The sequence below is a fragment of the Belonocnema kinseyi genome, chromosome 5 (genome assembly GCF_010883055.1).
Source record: "Belonocnema kinseyi isolate 2016_QV_RU_SX_M_011 chromosome 5, B_treatae_v1, whole genome shotgun sequence".
NCBI classification, from domain to species: Eukaryota; Metazoa; Arthropoda; class Insecta; order Hymenoptera; family Cynipidae; genus Belonocnema; species Belonocnema kinseyi.
The window spans coordinates 2,993,120-3,011,476 of NC_046661.1; the positions used below are offsets into that span (position 1 = coordinate 2,993,120).

Sequence of the window (18,357 nt, forward strand, 5' to 3'; positions counted from 1 at the left end):
ACAGGCGTCATTTGAAGGATCAAGCTCGACGAAAATGATTCACATTAGTGAATACTAATGCCATCTCTTAGAATTTTCAGGTACTTATCAGACTGCCTAGTAAGTAAAGACGCTACTATGTTTTCACAAAAAACTTCGAAATCATTGACTCAACCTGACCGGGTGCAAGTGAATCATAATAATTCTCAATTTAAAAATGACAGAGTTTATTAAGAAATTAAACACATATTTTCGAAAATTTATCATTACATTTTATTATTATTATCAATGTCTCAGGCTTGCGATGGTTGCAGCCAAGTATGTCGAAGGCGCTTTTTGTTAGAGTACGGTTCCTTAATCATGGTTCTTTAAAGAAACCAATCCTAACGCAATTGGAACATGTACATTGCCCACTCCTTCCTCTTTTATCCTAGAAGATAAGAAATAACGAGAAATTTACGCAAGAGAACTCGTACAACACTGTTCCTCAGAGTCTGGTCTCTAGCCGCGGAAGACCTTATACGGCATAATTAGAGATGACATATTAAAACATATTAATATTAAAACTCTTGACATATCGTGAGTTTATCGTCTATTTGCGGTATTTCGTCCATTTACGAATGAATGTGTTATAAAGGTACGAGATAGGCATTTGATTGTTAAACCTGGACATATAGTGTCTGGAGGTCACTTTTTAAAGTATTAGATAATTTGGGAAAAGGAAGTTGTAGCTCCTGGTGAAACGCTTGTAGCAGTAAGTATTACGATTTGTTGAAATCGATGCCCTTTAACTTAAAACAATCGAATGACTCTAAACGTTACAGGACTATATTAAAAGTTGAATTTTATATATTTTTCTCGTTGTCGAACTTTTTGATTATTGTGATAGTGCCTTAAATTATGGTTTTAATAGTTTTTGAAATTTAGCAAATATTTTAAGACCCTTACTATCTTTAAGAAAAATGTAAAAGTAACATTAATGACAGTTTTAAATTCTCGCTGAGTTTTAACATTTATGTACAATTACGTTAATTTATTAATTAATTCAAATATTAAAATGGATTACAATGATATGGTTTAGAATGGGAGAAGGAGTGAACGCTTGTAGACATTGGTAGGGTGAAGAGGAGAATCTATTTAGTGTATGTGAATAAAATTTGTAGTCATGGGCACATGTTCTAGAGAGGTGCACACAGTGTTGCCGTCGAGCGAGCCTTCGACGTTTTCAAGGCGAGACGAGAGGAGCCTTACGTGCTTCCTTGAATGGATCGTCTTGTGTCTTCCTTGAAAATTCCGAGGCCTCGAAATGCGAGGCCTTGCCTTGAGTTTGCACTTCCAGATGTGGGAACACCAGCATTGAATGAAAATACCGTGGTCTGAGGCTCTACTCGCCCTGACCCTTCTCACAGTTTAACAAAAATCCCGTAATCTGAGACGCCAGGCTCTCCTGCCCTTCTCAGCAGAGGATTCTTCTCTGTAAGCTGGACGAATATACGTATCCAATTGTTATTAAAATTTTAAAGTAATGATATTGTAAATATAATATTCGGAATCTGCAAGTTTTCACGATTCCCGGGATATGTAATGTGTCTGAAAAACTTGAAAAATTGAATACGCTTAATGCATGAAGCAGACCTAATCCATCTCAAATCAAACAGCTTCTAGTTTCTTGCTTCAAACACAGAATTTTCGGGACCCACATAATAAAGGTCCCCAAAATGACGGTTAAGTTCGTTAATTAGACATTTCCAACAAAAATTAAGAGCATTTTAAAAATTTTCTAATTTTTTAAAAATTTTAGAAATTGTTGTCAAAGATTCTTATAGTTGGGTAAAAGACTTGCAAATTACCCAAATAAAATTTTTGGTTATTATGAAAATTAGAAAAGTTACGTACTTTTCAAAAAATTGAAAATTTTCAAAAAATAGAAAAAATGATTTTTTTCATTAATCCAAAAATTGCATTAAAAATTTTCACTAGATGCCAAATATATTTCAATACAATTCCAGCCGAATTTTTTCGATTAGCCCGAAATTAAAAAAAAAAGCTTTTTCAAAATTTTAGACAATTTTTTTTAAAGTTTCAGTAAATTTGTTTAATGTCTCTGATACCTGACAAAACTACTTGTAAATTATCCAAATGAAAATATTAATTTTTATAAAAATTAAAAACGTTAAATGAATAATTTTCATAATTAAAACTTAGATAAAACTGCTGTGCTGGTAAATAAATAAATAAATTTTATTGGAAATTGTTCATAGATCACATCCATAACATGTTTCGATAACAGCAAAATTAAAAAAAAGTTTCATTTTTTTTTAAATTACGAATTTTAAGAAATTCCTATGTCATATTAGGTAGAATTTCTTTTAAATACAGTTCAATGATTTTTAATATCTTTTTCGAATTCTCGGACTTTTTCGTTCCAAAATAGTTCTCCTGATTTTGTACATTCTCATTCAAGAGAGGGTAATCTAATTGTCCAAATGTTCGATCTCATTTCTAACGTATCTTTAGGTTTCGGCACGCACAGGATCCGAAAATCATACAATTATATTTAAGTGATATTACACAGGTCAGCAATCGTAGTCTTCCACATTTCGGCTATATTATTTAGAAACGGCCAACTCAAAAATTTCCAAATTTCTGGAGTTTCGCAACTTAGGCCTGCTGCAGGACAAAAGACCCGTGCCCTGACTAGGGATCAATAAGCTACCGTCGATAAACAGCCCTAAATCAACTACCTCCAGAAAATTTCAGTTTTGTATTTCACACAAAGGGGAAGTTTCTTAATCATAAACTATCCCTCGGCAACATAAATTCATGAGTAGATTATAGAAAAATTTGAAGAAAACGTCCTCTGGGAAGATCAGGTACAGTGTTACAGACACTGCAGAGTGCAGACTCCAGGTCCAGGTAAATCAGTCTTCGACTACACCTTTCAGTGCTCAGTTCTTTTTATTCGAGAAACTTTGTGAGTTTTTGTAAGTGCAACAAGTGAGCAGGAAAACATTATTATTTTTGCGAAAATGGCACCAACTTTGACACCAAGAAATTCACCACAAAAAAACACACTACTCAGAAGCCCACCTGGGAAAAATTCACCGCTTGTACGCAATTTTCCCAGAACCCCAAAGAAGGAAAGACAAAGTAAATCCAGCCAATCCATCGCGAAATCGAAAATATTCCAGGAGCTGTTTGATTTTACTGTTCCAAATGGTAAAGAACAAAAAAGTACGCAATGTGTAAATCTTGCGAGGAAAATCCTAAAATAAAAATGATAAATTCAAACACGACCGGAATACGCAGGCATGTGCAGAGATTCCATCGCAAAGAATACGATGAAGCATTTTCGACATGTAATCAGCAGGTATGTTTCTGTGGAGTATGTAAATACTAATTTTAATTTTTCCAACATTTTTGAAAATTCAAAATGAATTGTATTTTTTGGAAAACAACAAAATTTTCTAAAATAACAAAAAAAAGTTTAATGTGTTAATGAAGTGTGGCAAGAGTGGCAACAGTTTTGTATGAAATGAACTTTTTAGTTGATAATAATTGTTCATTATTAGTTTAAAATTCAACTATTCAAATATGTTGTAGAAAATTCGCTGTTCTTTTAATTTCAAATTCAACTAACTTATAAAGAATAATATTTTTTTATACAAAACTGAACTATTATGTTGCAAATAAACTCACTGCTAGATAACTGACCTTGTTGTAGAAAATTCGCTGTTCTTTTAATTTCAAATTCAACTAACTTATAAAGAATAATATTTTTTCATACAAAACTGAACTATTATGTTGCAAATAAACTTACTGCTAGATAACTGACATTTTCTTGTTTGAAATTCAACCATTCATTTTTTTTAGGAAATTCATATTTTTCGATTGAAAAATTTTTGTGAAATTTCAGTGATTTTGATAAAGAATTAAAACTTTCTCTTGTTTGAAATACCAACTGTTGTATTTTCCGCTCATAATTATTCCCTTTCGATTGCAGATTCCAAAATATGCTTGAAAGTGGAACTTATTTGTTAAGAATTCAATTTTTTATTATTCGAAAATTTGTTTTCCATAAAATTCATCGATTTCGTTAAAAATTCATCTCTTAGGTCGAAAATGCAACTATTTCGTTAAAAATTTATTTTTTTATATTCAAGATTCATCATTACAGTTGAAAATTCCTTTCTTTAAATACAAATTTTACTTTTTCTTTACAAAACCATTAATTGCTTATCATTAGAGAAATAGTTAAATTTGCAGTTAAAGAAATTATTTTTTAATCAAAAAAGGAACGAATTGGGTTAAATATTATTTATATTTTACTTGCATCATATTTTTTCGAATATTAAAAAGAAACAGTAAAAATAAAAAAGATATTTTTATATATGAATTATAGTTTTTCTTGTAGAATGCCGGAAGGACTGAAAATAATTTTGTCCAAGAAGAGTTCACAAGAATGGTTGTTGAATGGTTATCTGTTAAGTATATGCCATTCAGCTTCTTTGACGATGAACTAACCCAGCGCCTGTTCAAATATTTGAATCCCAGTGCGATATTCCACAAAAGAACAGCATTACGAGCTTCACGTACTCAGTACATCCTTCTTTCACGCTCAATTGCTTGATGCCAGCATTCAGCCTCATTTTTTGGAAAGTCGAAAAATACGTTTTTACTGCATTTGAGCGGGCTGAGTCGTATTCTAATCGACTGTTCGAAACTATACATCGATGTCTTTCCTTCATGTTTAATTTATATCTCCATCTTTCAATTTAATTTTCAAATGAATAAATGACTAAATGTACAATAGGGCTGAATGAAGATAATTAAATTATTCGAATCGTTTAAGCTGAACAACCAAAATTTTTGGGTTGGCATCCGAAAAAAACACATTTTGAATAAAGTTGAATATGTCGAACCTGAAATTTCTTCAGCTTGAACCAAAGAAAAAGCTGTTATTTTTGTTCCAAAAAAATGTTTTTAATTATGTTTCAAGCGTTCAAATATTGTCAATTTTACATTTTTTGTGCGATTTTGACGACTTGATGAAACTAAGTTTTTAGACGCAAAAAATGATGATGTCTAAAAGCTTACTTTCAGCAAGTCGTCAAAATCACTCAAAAAACGTAAAATTGACAATATTTGAATGCTTGAAACGTCAGTAAAATTTTTTTTTGAAAAAACAAAATAACACCTTTTTTCTCTGATTCAAGCGGAAGAAATTTCAGGTTCGACGTATTCATTTTTATTCAAACTGTGTGCATAGGACTTGATAAAAAAAAACATGTTTTTTGGCCATTTTCAAAAAATTATAAATTAAGCAAAAATTTTTTTTTAATTCACAGTTTTTTATTATCATTCAGTGACAAAAACTGTACATAGAACAAAATTGCCATAATTTTCGAAGCCATAGGGAAATTTTTTGGAATTATCAAAATTTTTGACTTTTTAAATCAAAAAAGGGAACACAAGATATTAACCGATTTCAAAGTTTTTTTCCCCTTTTTTTGGGCTGTCAACCCAAAAATTTTTTTGCTCAGCTCAAACTATTTTTCTGATTTGATTATTTTCACTCCGCCCTAATGTACAGAAAAGTTAACAGCTTTAATACTGATGATTTTTCAGCAGTTCATCGATCGATACAATATAACGAATATTAAAAATTATGATTTTTATAATTTCTTGTATACTTTTATTATAATATAATTATATATTAAGGTCATTCAGGTCAATGAAAATAGACAAAATATGTGTTATATTATCATTGGAGAACATTTAGTTTATTTATTTTGAACTCTACAGAGATTATCTTGATATTTCACCATTTTACATTGTTTGAAAATTAAAAACTTCAAAAACTGACATTTCCATTGCAATTGAGGTATATTTTTTTACTCCTAGATATTTTATAAATTTTTGAATCAGTTAATCTTGGCTTAATTCAAGCTCAAAGTTTTTAAATTATCCACAAACGTCCTAAAAAATTACAAGAACTAAAAAATACTAAATCTCCCATGATTCTTATCAGCTTTCATTAAAATGAAGGGCGACGTGCTAGGGGCGCCAGTATTGCATTTTCTGCAGTCTTTTACAAAACTGAGAAGAGAATAAACTCTTTTGCAGATCTCACTGTTTCTGGATGTCCTGCCAGTAATTCAAGAAGCTTGATAAGTAGCTCAGAGTTCTTGTTATCGATTGCCATCCAGTAGTCAATCCAAGTCATCAACAGATTTCGTTGATACTTTATGGGAAACATGTCTATAAAAAGGTCATCCCTGCTACCTGCTAACCGTCTCTTCAATCCCCGTCATCCAACTAACTCATTCTATACTGGGTCGACAGATATTAATATCCTCTCTTTGAGCATGCCCGTAAAACGCTTGTAGCTAGTGTTTAAATAAGCTATCAGTACCACGCGTCCTTTCACTAACCACTGCGGGATGAGTTGTTCTTCGTTTAAGAAAGAAGTAAATATACGAGCTATATGTTAGGGCGTAGAAGTTAGCTTCTTCCACCAAAAGTTGTTGATTTTATCTGGCTCTGGCGCTTGAAAGTTCTTAGTACTAGCGAAAACTTTCTTCACTTTATCATCATTTATTAGTAGACACTCCTCCTTCGGACGCTGCAACAGTTGCCTCTGGCAAAAGTTACGAAAGAGTGAGTTGAATCTCTTTTCGGCTTGGTGGATTTTCAACGATATATGCGGTTTTTTTGAACTAACGGAAAGGATCTGTAGATATGGTGGAATGTTTCTAAATCCAATTTGCTCGCCGTTCATTTGGCTCAATAGCTTACACTTGTTCAGTGTGTGATTTGCTTTCAGTAAGTTTCTAGAGTGAGTCCCAACTTTCGGAGTGAACTTTTTATTTCCTATTATCTAGCTAATCACGTCCTGATCATTTGTGCATTCCGCGCCGTCTCGCCGTAGCAGTTTGAAACTGAAGCTTTGCAATACGCTGACAAGACTTACTCAGGCATACTGAAGTATAGTTACTTCTATTTTCACTAAGTCCGGAGACCGCCTTCTCGTAAACTACACAGCTCAGATTCCAGAAATCAAAATCTTTAGGAAGAAAATCAGGGATAGCCGTATTGCCTTCAGATAATATTGCCCATCCTGAGAAAAATTTTTCAGTTGTTTTATGATCGCCCAGTTCTCATGTTGGCATTATCGGCTACCTCCAAAGGTGGTCTTGCTAAAACAAGTAGCATGTTTACTGGAAGATGTTGCTCTTGTGTTTTCTAAGAAGGAGCTTCACATCCTCCTTTGCGTAAGAAGAATACCTGATCTCTTAAATGATGAGGCGTTTTATGAGCATATTCCGGGTGCATATAGACCCCACTTTAACGTGACCTCTGCACGTATCTTCTTAGCGCCGGTGAGCTTCCTTCCCAACAGGAAGCATTTTGCTGGTTTAAAATGTAATATAACGAGAAAGAGTAGAGAAAACTCAACAAATTTCTTTTAAATAATGTTCATGTAACGTGGATTAAAGGAAAGTATGTAAGAATGCCTACATTGCTTATTGTATGGATTGAAGTAAGGGGTGAAGTTGAGCATGCTTATAAGCCGATGACCTTTTGCTTTTCTTCTAGCTGAATCTCAAAGGGAAATCACGACAGCGATACTGATTTTTTTTTAATTGTAGCAAATGTAATGCAGATTATGGAAAAAATTATTAGGATACCATCAGCCCCTAAATTAGGGGTTGAAATAAGAAGCAAGTGGATAAAAATAAAAAAATTCTCTGAAATACATTGTAAATGGTTTTGGTGGGTGGTAAAAATGATTCTAATAACCATTTTTTCAAAATATTCAAACTGTATGGATAGTTCCTCAGATTCATTCTCGTTTCTATGGTTGTAAAAGGAAAGCGAGAATCTGAAAACGCGAAATAGCGCAGAATGGAATTTCAAATGGTGTCCCAGGGGGTTGAATATCATTTCGAAAACCATTTCTGCATTATTCTTTACAGTGTGGAGAGTTCCTCGTTCCCCCACTGTAGGGAATATTCAAAGAATGCATTTTGGAGGCTTTATATTTTTTTGTGACTTGACCGTAAAGTTAAATATACGAGGTGTGTTTAAAAAGAAAGGTGACTTTTCAATTTTCGCGGGCTACGTACATTCAAGTTTTAAATTTTTTGTTTTGTTGTATTGGTACACTCCTCACGATCATATGTTCACAGTTTCGACTATATAGCTCGTGTTGTTTTTCTGGTAGAAGCGTAAAAGGTTAGAAGGGTTTGGTGTGCCCGGCGATTTTATTCTTTCGAAAAAAATAGAGCAAAGAGTTTGCATTAAATTTTGTGTGAAAAATGGAATCCAGTGCTCTAAAACTCCTGAAATGTTGACTGTGAGTAAGAAAAATGTGTATAAGTGGTACAAGCTGTTCCAAGAAAGCCGAGAGGATGTCGAAGACGAATTTCGCCCTTGACGTCCCAGCACGTCAACAACAGATGAAAACGTTCAAGCAGTGGAAGAAATGGTGTTGAAAAATCGTCGAATTACCATAAGAGAAGTTGCTTAAGATGTTGGCATATCGGTTGGCTCATACCATGCTATCTTTTCGGACGTTTTGGGCATGAGACGTTTGTCAGCGAAATTTGTTCCAAAACTGCTTAATTTTGATCAAAAGATCCATCGCATGACCATCGCTCAGGAGATGTTCAATGAAGTCAATAATTCTATTCACCCGATTTGGCCCCCAGTGACTTTTTTCTTTTCCCAAAACTGAAGAGACCCATGAAAGGACATCGATTTTCAACGATTGAGGAGATAAAAACTGCATTGCTGGAAGAACCCAAGGCTATACCACAAAATGATTATCAGAAGTGCTTCGATGATTGGAAAAAGCATTGGCACAAGTGTATTATATCTGAGGGGGATTACTTTGAAGGGGGCAATATAAATAATGAGGAATAAATGAATATTTTTTGAGAAAACCATGAAGTCACCTTATTTTTTGAACACGCCTCGTATGTATTGATTAGATTGTTGATTGTTCACAATTAAACTAGAACGCTTACGCCAATTATTTTTCTGAGAGAATACGTGTCTGTAAGCGAGTATTATTTATTTTTTAGTGAATTCAGATTGCGTGAGAATTTATTATAAATTAAGCAGATTACTTATACTTCTCCAGTAAGTATGACTTTGCTATTTTTAAGAAATATGCGGTAAGAATAACACAGGCCGACAAAATTTGACAAAAGTCCGGAACCAGAGGCCAGACCTAGTATACCCGAAGGTTTTTGCTGCGCTGAATCCGAATCCGACCTCAGAAAAATTCCATCACCCTCAGTTTTCGAGATATTGTAACTTAAAAGTGCAAAAAACACCGTTTTTTGCTATATTTGAGGTTACATAGCATCTTGAATAACATTTTTTTCAAAAACGGGCGAAAGCATCACAAAGGAGCACCCTTGCCCTCTGAAATCCATTTTTCAGATTCAAGATAGCCTTTTTTTCATCGATATATCATTGATTGAAGTTAAGTATTTTCGCAGTTTCGTAACAACGTTAAAACACCCTATATAGCATATGTGAGGCTATAAGCCCAATTTATAAGTGATCGTATTGGATCGAAAAAATCTATATATAGGTTTTTCAGGTTGCTCATTAAGAATATGAAGTCAGATTTTGAAAATTCAATATGGCTGCCATTTTGGATCCGCCATTTTGAAGTGTTAGGGCGGAGTAGGTAACAAGGATCGGGGGTTAAGGAAATTGGTTTGTAGGGGTTTAAGCTCAATGATACGCACGTAAGCGGGTTTGGGGGTAGAGGAAATCGGGTTATGGGAGTCTCAGGTTATGTGTATAGTAGGTCTGGTCTCTGGTTCTGAGAATTGTTGGCCTGTGTAATCTACGTTTTCTTACTATTATGAATGCAAAACATTTAAAAATTATAATACTAAACATATTATAATATCTATACTTTTTTCAATAAATTATAATTTTAAAAAGTACTTGGAGTTGTCCCTTATTGTATTATTTAAGTAAATTATTGATACAATTTAGTATCGATATTTTATCAATAAATAATTTATTAAAATAATAATATAATTAGCTCTATTTCAAAATTGTATTAAATTAAAAAATAAATTCAATAAAAAAAATTGCAACGCTGAAAATGAAAGTTGTTTGAATGATCTGACAACGTTGTAATAACGTTGTGAAGACATTGCCCAGGCGTGAATTTTGAGATCAATAGAGAAATGTTAATTTAAAATTGTTTTATATTTGTAAAGTAATGAACAAAAGTTGAATTTATAGTAAACAAATAAATAAATGAACATTATAAAACGTTTTATAAATATCTATAAAAAGTTCAACTAACTTCTTATAAACGTCTAAAATGCGTCTTAATAACGTTTTATAAAGGTATATCTAATGCTTTTTCTGCTTTTTAATAACGTTTAAAAACGATCAAACAAAAAAATAGATGGACAGACTGCGTACATTTGCAACGTCTTTACAACGTTATTACAACGTTGTTACATCGTTAAAGCAACATTCATTTCCAACGTTACAATTTTTTTCAATAATATATGTTTTAATTTAATTCAATTTTGAGAGATTATATTTAATAATTATATTTGATTAATTAATAATAATTATTTTATTATTTTATTAAGTTGTTGATGCAATATTGGTACGATATTGAACCAACAATTTATTTAAATAATAATATAATAAGAGACAACTCCAAGTACTTTTTTCACTATAATTTATTCAAAAAGAATAAATATTATAATATTCTATTATAATAACTATATTTTTTGCATGGAAATAGTAAGAAAAAAGATCGATTATTGTTACCACATATTTCTTAAAAATAGTAAAGTCATACTTACTGTAGAAGTATAAATAATGCAAATGTAATTTGACCTATAGGGAGCTATTGCCTGGTCGTCGACTCTATTTCAGGGAGGCCTATAGTAGGTTGCACTGCGTAATGCTGGTTACGTAACCGTGTAATAATGGTGAGGTAAGCGCATAATGGCGTCCCAGGGTGGTCTCCGTTATGCTCCCGGTTATTATTATATTCGCCCTAATTTACACGCACAGGTATTCATTACCTGGTGCTTCGCTACTTAATTCGGACGTGAAACTCGGCAAGCAATTCTTAAATTTCTTGTAGTCAGTCGTTTCGGAACTCTATATTCTGCTTGCGTATTTGTCATAATTCGGGAGTATATACACCGGGCAGCCCGTCATATGGATACATCTTTGTTACAAACACTTGTTCGAATGGCAGCTACTAAGAACAACTATTCAAGATACTGATTTCATTTACATTAAACGGCGAGAGACAAACATCGCTTCATTTATACACACAAACATACAGATACACAAAAAGTCCAAAATTAAACGTAGAAAAATTAGCAGTAAAAAATCAAAAATGTGATTATCACATCCATCAGCCGTGTACGCGGGACAGTCATGGAAGACGATTTGAGCCGCTATCATTTTTCACACCCAGAAAACTCTGAGTGATGCAGCACGCATTCTGCAATATCGCCTTCTGAATTAGATGTAGCGAATTGCGAGCTTCTTGCTCTTCCAGGATTTCTACGTATCTCGCATGAACGTTCTCAGTGGAGGAGATCACAACCGAGTGCATGATGACCTTGTTTACAGTTTATCAGAGCCTTATGTTATTGTTAAGGGTAACATTTATGTATTTTTCTCACGCGTTGAGCACCTTCATATAACCAGAGGACACCGGGACCATTGTATCTGATAAGATGTTTAGTCAGTGTAGTCATGTCCCAAGAGGTGTTCGTGTTTTATTATTTAATAATTGAAATAGACTATATTTATAGTAAGGTTCAAATCTCTCTGATAAACCAATGTTCAGGGAAATTTGTTGGTGAATGATCCGAGCAACATCGTCTTATCTGTGCGTGTATTCTTGCGAGGCAAGCTTCGTACAACCATCAATGATGTGTTCGATGTTTTTATTGGAATCTCTATAAAGGCGGCAACTGTCAATAACTGCATGTATACTGAGTGGTATATTTTAAATAAGTTTTGGTCTTGATTCACGCGAGGAAGATCTAATATTTGGTGGAGTTGCTTGTGGATCTGTTTATCTTGCCACTGAGTAGCTAGCTGTAGAGCGTTGAGACGTCCGATGTTCTGAAAATCATAATTCCAAAAATTCTAGACAGAAGTTTTAGAATTTTTTGTCCTTTCTTTAAGCATTTTTTAATGATGTGTATATATCTCCCTTATAGAGATTGAGAACTTAGCCTATTTATAAGAGGTAATGGATAATTGTTAATGACTAAAGTTTCTTCGATTTGTTTAATATTATCTTTTCTGAACTGAACATTACTAAGTTTTATACCTCTCTCAATGAAGTTTTTGATTAGTCCAATGTTTTGTTCAAAATGATGGTGTCCGTTGTAATTTAAATACTGACCAGAAAAGGTTGGTTTTTTATACCAGTTTGTGAGAATTAGTCCATCATCTTTCTTTATCACTGGCAAATCAAAATAGTTTAGAATGTTGTTTTTCTCAATCTTATGTGTAAATTGAACTAATACTATGTTTGATATGATTGGAGATAATGGAGACCCTATTGGGCAGCCTGATGTTTGCTTGTAATAACTTTTATTGAAGGAAAATACTATGTTATTAAATACTGTTCTAACCGCAACAAGTATTTCGTTTTTTGAGATTTTTGTTAAATTTTTACATAGATTTAATTTTTCTTCTAATTTGTACTACAACAAGAAAAAGATCCAGAGTCAATAGAAAATTTATCGAGTGTTGTTTACCTCATAAAATGTAAAAGTTGCTCAAATATTTACATAGGTAAAACTAGCAGAAGACGAAAAACGCGAATAGCTGAACAAAAAAGATATTGCAGAACCGGTAATAACAACACAGGCCTATCTCAACATGCTTGGTCTTTTGATCATTATTTCGATTTTGATTTCAATAACATCAGCATTTTAGCAAAAGAAATTATCACACACAAAAGACAAATTATAGAATCAATTTTTATTAAAAAGTACAATAATTTATGCGTTAATTTACAAACTGGAAGAATGCATATTAATGATGTTTATCAGTGCTTATCAAATTGATTTGTTTGTTCAATTTCACAGATGTTGGCGCGTGCTGTGGATTTAGCTATAATGACAGAATGACTCAATATCTAATCATATAATTAAATGTGACGTCATATCACCTTCTCGGTACTAAACGTGTTTTCTCAAAATGTCGTCCTGGCTCAGTCCATATCTATGACAATCACAATTTTACCTCCGACTACAATGACTTCAAACAGTTTAGACTAGTAGTTCTCCTCTTTCTGTTTAAAAAGGGTGATACTGTGTTTTTTTGTGTTTTCAATTTCATCGAAAGATTTGTTTCAGGTAACGATTTTAATTGATATATTTATTTTATTTAGTGTGAAATTATTATTAAATGTAAGAATTGAATTTTATCAAAAATGTATGTTTTTACAGACACTTTTGTCATGGATCAGGTGACCAAACCAAAGGATTATGTTAAGAGAGCGATGATATAGGTGTTAATTTCTTTTAAGATGTTATTCTAACTAAGGGCAAAAACAAAAATCAGATTTTTTAAATAGTGACTTGTCCGATAGAGTTATAAGCAACTCCAGTTGTTCTTTCTTTATCCTTTATTGATTTTATCGGACGTTAAAGGATGCTTATATTTTATTAAAAAATTCACAGCTTGGTGACTGCAATGAATAGGCTACATTTTTATTTACGAAAGCAACAAAGTATGTCTTTTCGCTGACTCTTTACTACAAGAGTTTACAAACTGACAACAATTATTCATTATTCAAAAAATGTTTATAAGCAAATTCTCAGTTTGACGATTTTTAAATGAATATGCTCTATTTTTTAACGGTATCAATTAGGGATGCCGTGTTGAAGACTCTTGGCTCTGATACTTCAAAAATTGATAACAGTTATTTATTCCTTAAATCATTTTCTATAAACCAATTTACAACCTGACGAACTTGCAATGAATAGCCTAGAATTTTATTTGCGCAATCAACTACAGATGTGTTTTTTATGACTCTTTGCTATGATACTTGGCAAATTGACAAATTGGCAATTACATTATTTTTGCCTTATCTAAAGGACATAAATTCATTAGATTTCTACAAAATCCTGAAAGAAGAAAAAATTAGTAATTTGGAATCCACAATATACACCCTTCAACCAGAAAAAAGATTGGCATATGACGTAGGACGCTCAGCATTTTGCACTAAGCCCATCTTCCCTCCTCAAATTTAACGAAACAAGGAAAAAACGCAATCGAAGAACCGAATCGGATCAAAAACATCCGAATATTACCCATAGATAAAGGCAAATAACAATAATAATTTATAAAGAAGACTAGAACAACAAATTCATGGAACTTCTAACTGACGATATATACAAAAAACTTAAAAAAGAATCCCGAAAACACAATAGTCAGTAAAACAAAAAACTTTCTAAAAGACTTTTAACTCGAGAGCAATACAATATCTCAATTGGTACGTACTAATCCCGTCCCGCTAAGACCTTATGAAGTCCAGAAAATGTAGAAGAACTACATTGCACTCAAACCAACTTACAAATTAGCACGCTTCCTCACCAAAGAACTGGATCCTTTCAGAGAAAACTCTATCACTCTCGTCTAACACACATTTAACTTTATCAATCAAATATAACAAGCTCACATTCTACCCAAGTCAATAATCAATAATCCGGGAGTATATAAAATCCCTTGCTCTTGTAGCCAAGTCTATATTGTATAAACCAGGAGAACAGTGAGCCATTGTATACAAGGAACATGTCAGTAAAATCAAGCTGAAACATTTCACATAATCAGCACTAGATGAGCATGGTATAGAAACAAGACATAAAATTTTATTTTACAAAACAACCGTTATAATAAAAACGCACAATATTTTTCCAAGAAAACATAAAGAAATAATTGAAATCTTTAAACACCCTAATGACATCAATAGGGATTATGGATATAATACCAATATGATTTGGCTATCCGTTCTCTGGGATTAAAAAAAAGACTTTATTAGCCAAGCAGGTTCGACCAGTCTCCACGTTAGGGAGCTCTGGCCGATCACAGGCATCGTAAAGAATATACATAAGAACAACATAACCTGATACCCTAGTTTCCGGTTAGCACTGATGAAGTGAACTGCAATGTTCACAAAGCGTCGGTAAAAATTCGTAATTTTGTACACGATTTAAAAGAGAAATACATATTTTTCTCATAATGTCGATGATGTAAACTCTTCCACCTTTTTCTTCTGACATCACGATGTTGGTTCGATTGGCTCAGGTATTATAATCCGTCTGGATAGTAACATCCAAATATAAAATATGATCTTTGTTTTCTAAAACAGGAGTTTGAATCTATCTGTAGAGAGGCATCCTTTTTGTTAAGAATCCTAGATTTAGGAAAAGTTGTTGATATATAGTGCCCGCCACATCACTATGTCTCTGTGTATATTCTCTTTGAGTTATTATCCGACAACCATCAATAATTTTCGCGATCCATTTAGAAGATCCATTTGTAGAAGATGGGTCAATTGATGACCATCCTCATTATCATGTATTCTGAACCCATGGGACATTCTATTAAGTTTTGTGATCATTGAGTTCAGCCCTAAAAAGAATATATATGAAATGCAATGGCAGCTATGAGACATTTCTAAATCGTTGAAAGACAACCTATCATTCGAAATTCAGATAAATTTCTAGCGTCTGGTTTTTTAGGTAACATACATGCAGTACACTGAAGTATAAAGCGTGGCATCAGATCTGTGTGTTGAATGATTTCCTGAAAGCAGTTGTCATAACCCAAGTATAACTATAGGCAACCTTCCTGTAGTTTGATTGTCAAAAGAACTATTACCGTTAAACACACTAAGCGCTCTTGGGCAGAGAAGGAATCTGCAAACTAAACTCAACCATTATGTTTGGTCGAGTTTATTATTTTGTGGGAACGTGTTTCATCTACTCTCGTCCGAGAGATGCTATTACCTAATTCTCTATGGGATGACCAGTTTTTCTAAATTTTGTGATGCGAAAGATGAATATATAATAAATTAGAATATACTAGGCAGTCTGATAAGTCACTGAAAAATAAAACACGGAGACGTTTTTTTGGCCAAAGTCGGTTTTATTTTTCAACATACTCTCCTTTTAGGTCGATACAGCGAGTCGAACGTTTTTCTAACTTTTTGATACCGTCCGAAAAGTACTCGATCGGAAGGTCTCCAAAATACGCCTCAGTTTCAGCTATGAGCTCCTCATTTGAGTAAAAACGCTTATCGTTGAGCCATCTCTTCACGTTAGGGAACAAGTAATAGTCGCTGGGGCCAGGTCTGGTGAATACGGTGGCTGAGGAACCAATTTGAAGCCGATTTCATGCAATATTGGTTGTGCAACTAAGCATGAATGAACAGGCGCATTGTCGTGATGATAAAGCGGTATGCTCCGGTTATGGTTTTACCTTTTTCAAGATAGTCCACGAATATTATGCCATGTGCATCCCAAAATACGGAGGCCATAACCTTTCCGACCCATTGTTGCGTTTTTGGACGCTTCGGAGCACTTTGGCCCGGTGGAACCCACTATTTTGCCTGTTGCGTTGACTTAGGAGTGTAGTACTGGATCCAGGTTTCATTCATGGTAATGAATCGGCGCAAAAACTCGGTCGGCTTACGCGAAAATAATGTCAAATTCTGCTGGGAAGTTATCACAGGAATTCGTTTTTGGTCCTCTGTGAGCAAACGCAGCACCCATCGCGCGCAGAACTTCTTCATGCCCGAAACTGAATGCACAATATTGCCCACACGTTCCAATGGTATGCCTACAGCATTAGCTACCTCTCTCAACTTCACTTTGGGATCATTCAACATCATATCATGGATTTTTTTGACATTTTCTGGTGTAGTGACCTCTTTTGGGCGCCCAGATCGTTCAGCATCAACTGTGCTCGTACGGCCACAACGAAACTCGGTAAGCCACTTATGAATCGTTCCAATCGACGGTACAGAGTCCGGGTAATACTTATCCAGCTTGGCCTTGGTCTCCGGTATCGTTTTCTTGCGAAGATAGTAGTGTTTGATCAAAACTCCAAACTCAGATTTTTCCATATTAAAAAAAACTCGGAGGTTAGTCGCTTCTCAGTGCTGTAACTTGTAAATGCGTAAACATAAATGGCTGAAGTTTTGACAGGCGTCATTTGAAGGATCAACCTCGATGAAAATGGTTCACATTAGTGAATACTAATGCCATCTTTTAGAATTTTCAGGTACTTATCAGACTGCATATACAATTTATAAGTCACAATATATATATCCTGAAAAATCCCCCCATTATTTATAGTCAACTGAAAATAACGCATACTCAAAGACACACCACCATGGTAAGATAAAGTATCTAATTTATTATTCAGAATTGTAGTCAGTCAATCAGCATGATTGATAGCTGCTTTTCGATCGATTTTAAGACTTACTTAGCATGATATATAGCTTCGTGAGATCTAGATCTCTTGAGCCCAAGAAAACATATTTTGTTTGTGCACATTCGCATTTGCAATAGTAGTAACAATAATAATAAAAACGTTTCGACTTAGTGTAACAAAATAAAAAAAGCGAATGATGCAGGGCTCACCTTGCGGCTTCACGTCACTTAGAGAAGAGAGTGAGAAAAGATCTAACTTTTGTTACGCCCTTCACTGATGGGCTGTTATTTTCCTTTGAACACACGTGCACACACGTGGGTAGCACACGTGAAACTCCTTTCCCGCCGTCACAAAATCAAATGTTTTCCAAAAAAAATATTGCCTTTAGTTTGTACAGGAGAAACAACGTTTTTTGTGCACGAAACGGTTTGTTTTCAAACTTCACAGATGTTATATAAATTAAGAAAACACGATATTCAGGAATTTTTAACAAATGTGACGTTTAAGAAACATTTTTTTCGAGAATTCAGAAAACTACAAGTATGAGTATTTTGCCTCGAATAGAGAATAATATTCTTCTGGAGAAATCACAATATAAAATCTCAGATTGCCTACCGTTTACAGACATCAAATACAACGTCACTGATCCCACGTGATGTTAGAAGCATTTTGCTCACCGATTTTGCGGACTTTTCTAATCGCCTTCGCACACGATGTGGAATCGACCATCTTCAATGTCTGTAAACGGTAACCTAACGAGGTTTTAGCATGTATGTGTAAACAAAAATATCTGTTTTACTAATTTTATTTATAATAAGATGTAGCATTTTTTCAGCACTAATCTTTTTTTACATTTAAAGTTTTTTAATTTTCACCCCCCCCCTCTCCCCCTACTAA

The 18,357-nt window shown here is 33.7% G+C and overlaps 1 protein-coding gene across 5 annotated transcripts in view; it reads left to right on the plus strand.

The window, feature by feature from the left end:
• Nucleotides 1-18,357, plus strand: part of LOC117172354 (synaptotagmin-10-like) — a 476,779-nt gene that overhangs the window by 152,534 nt on the left and 305,888 nt on the right. The gene's annotated exons all lie outside the window — the stretch shown is intronic.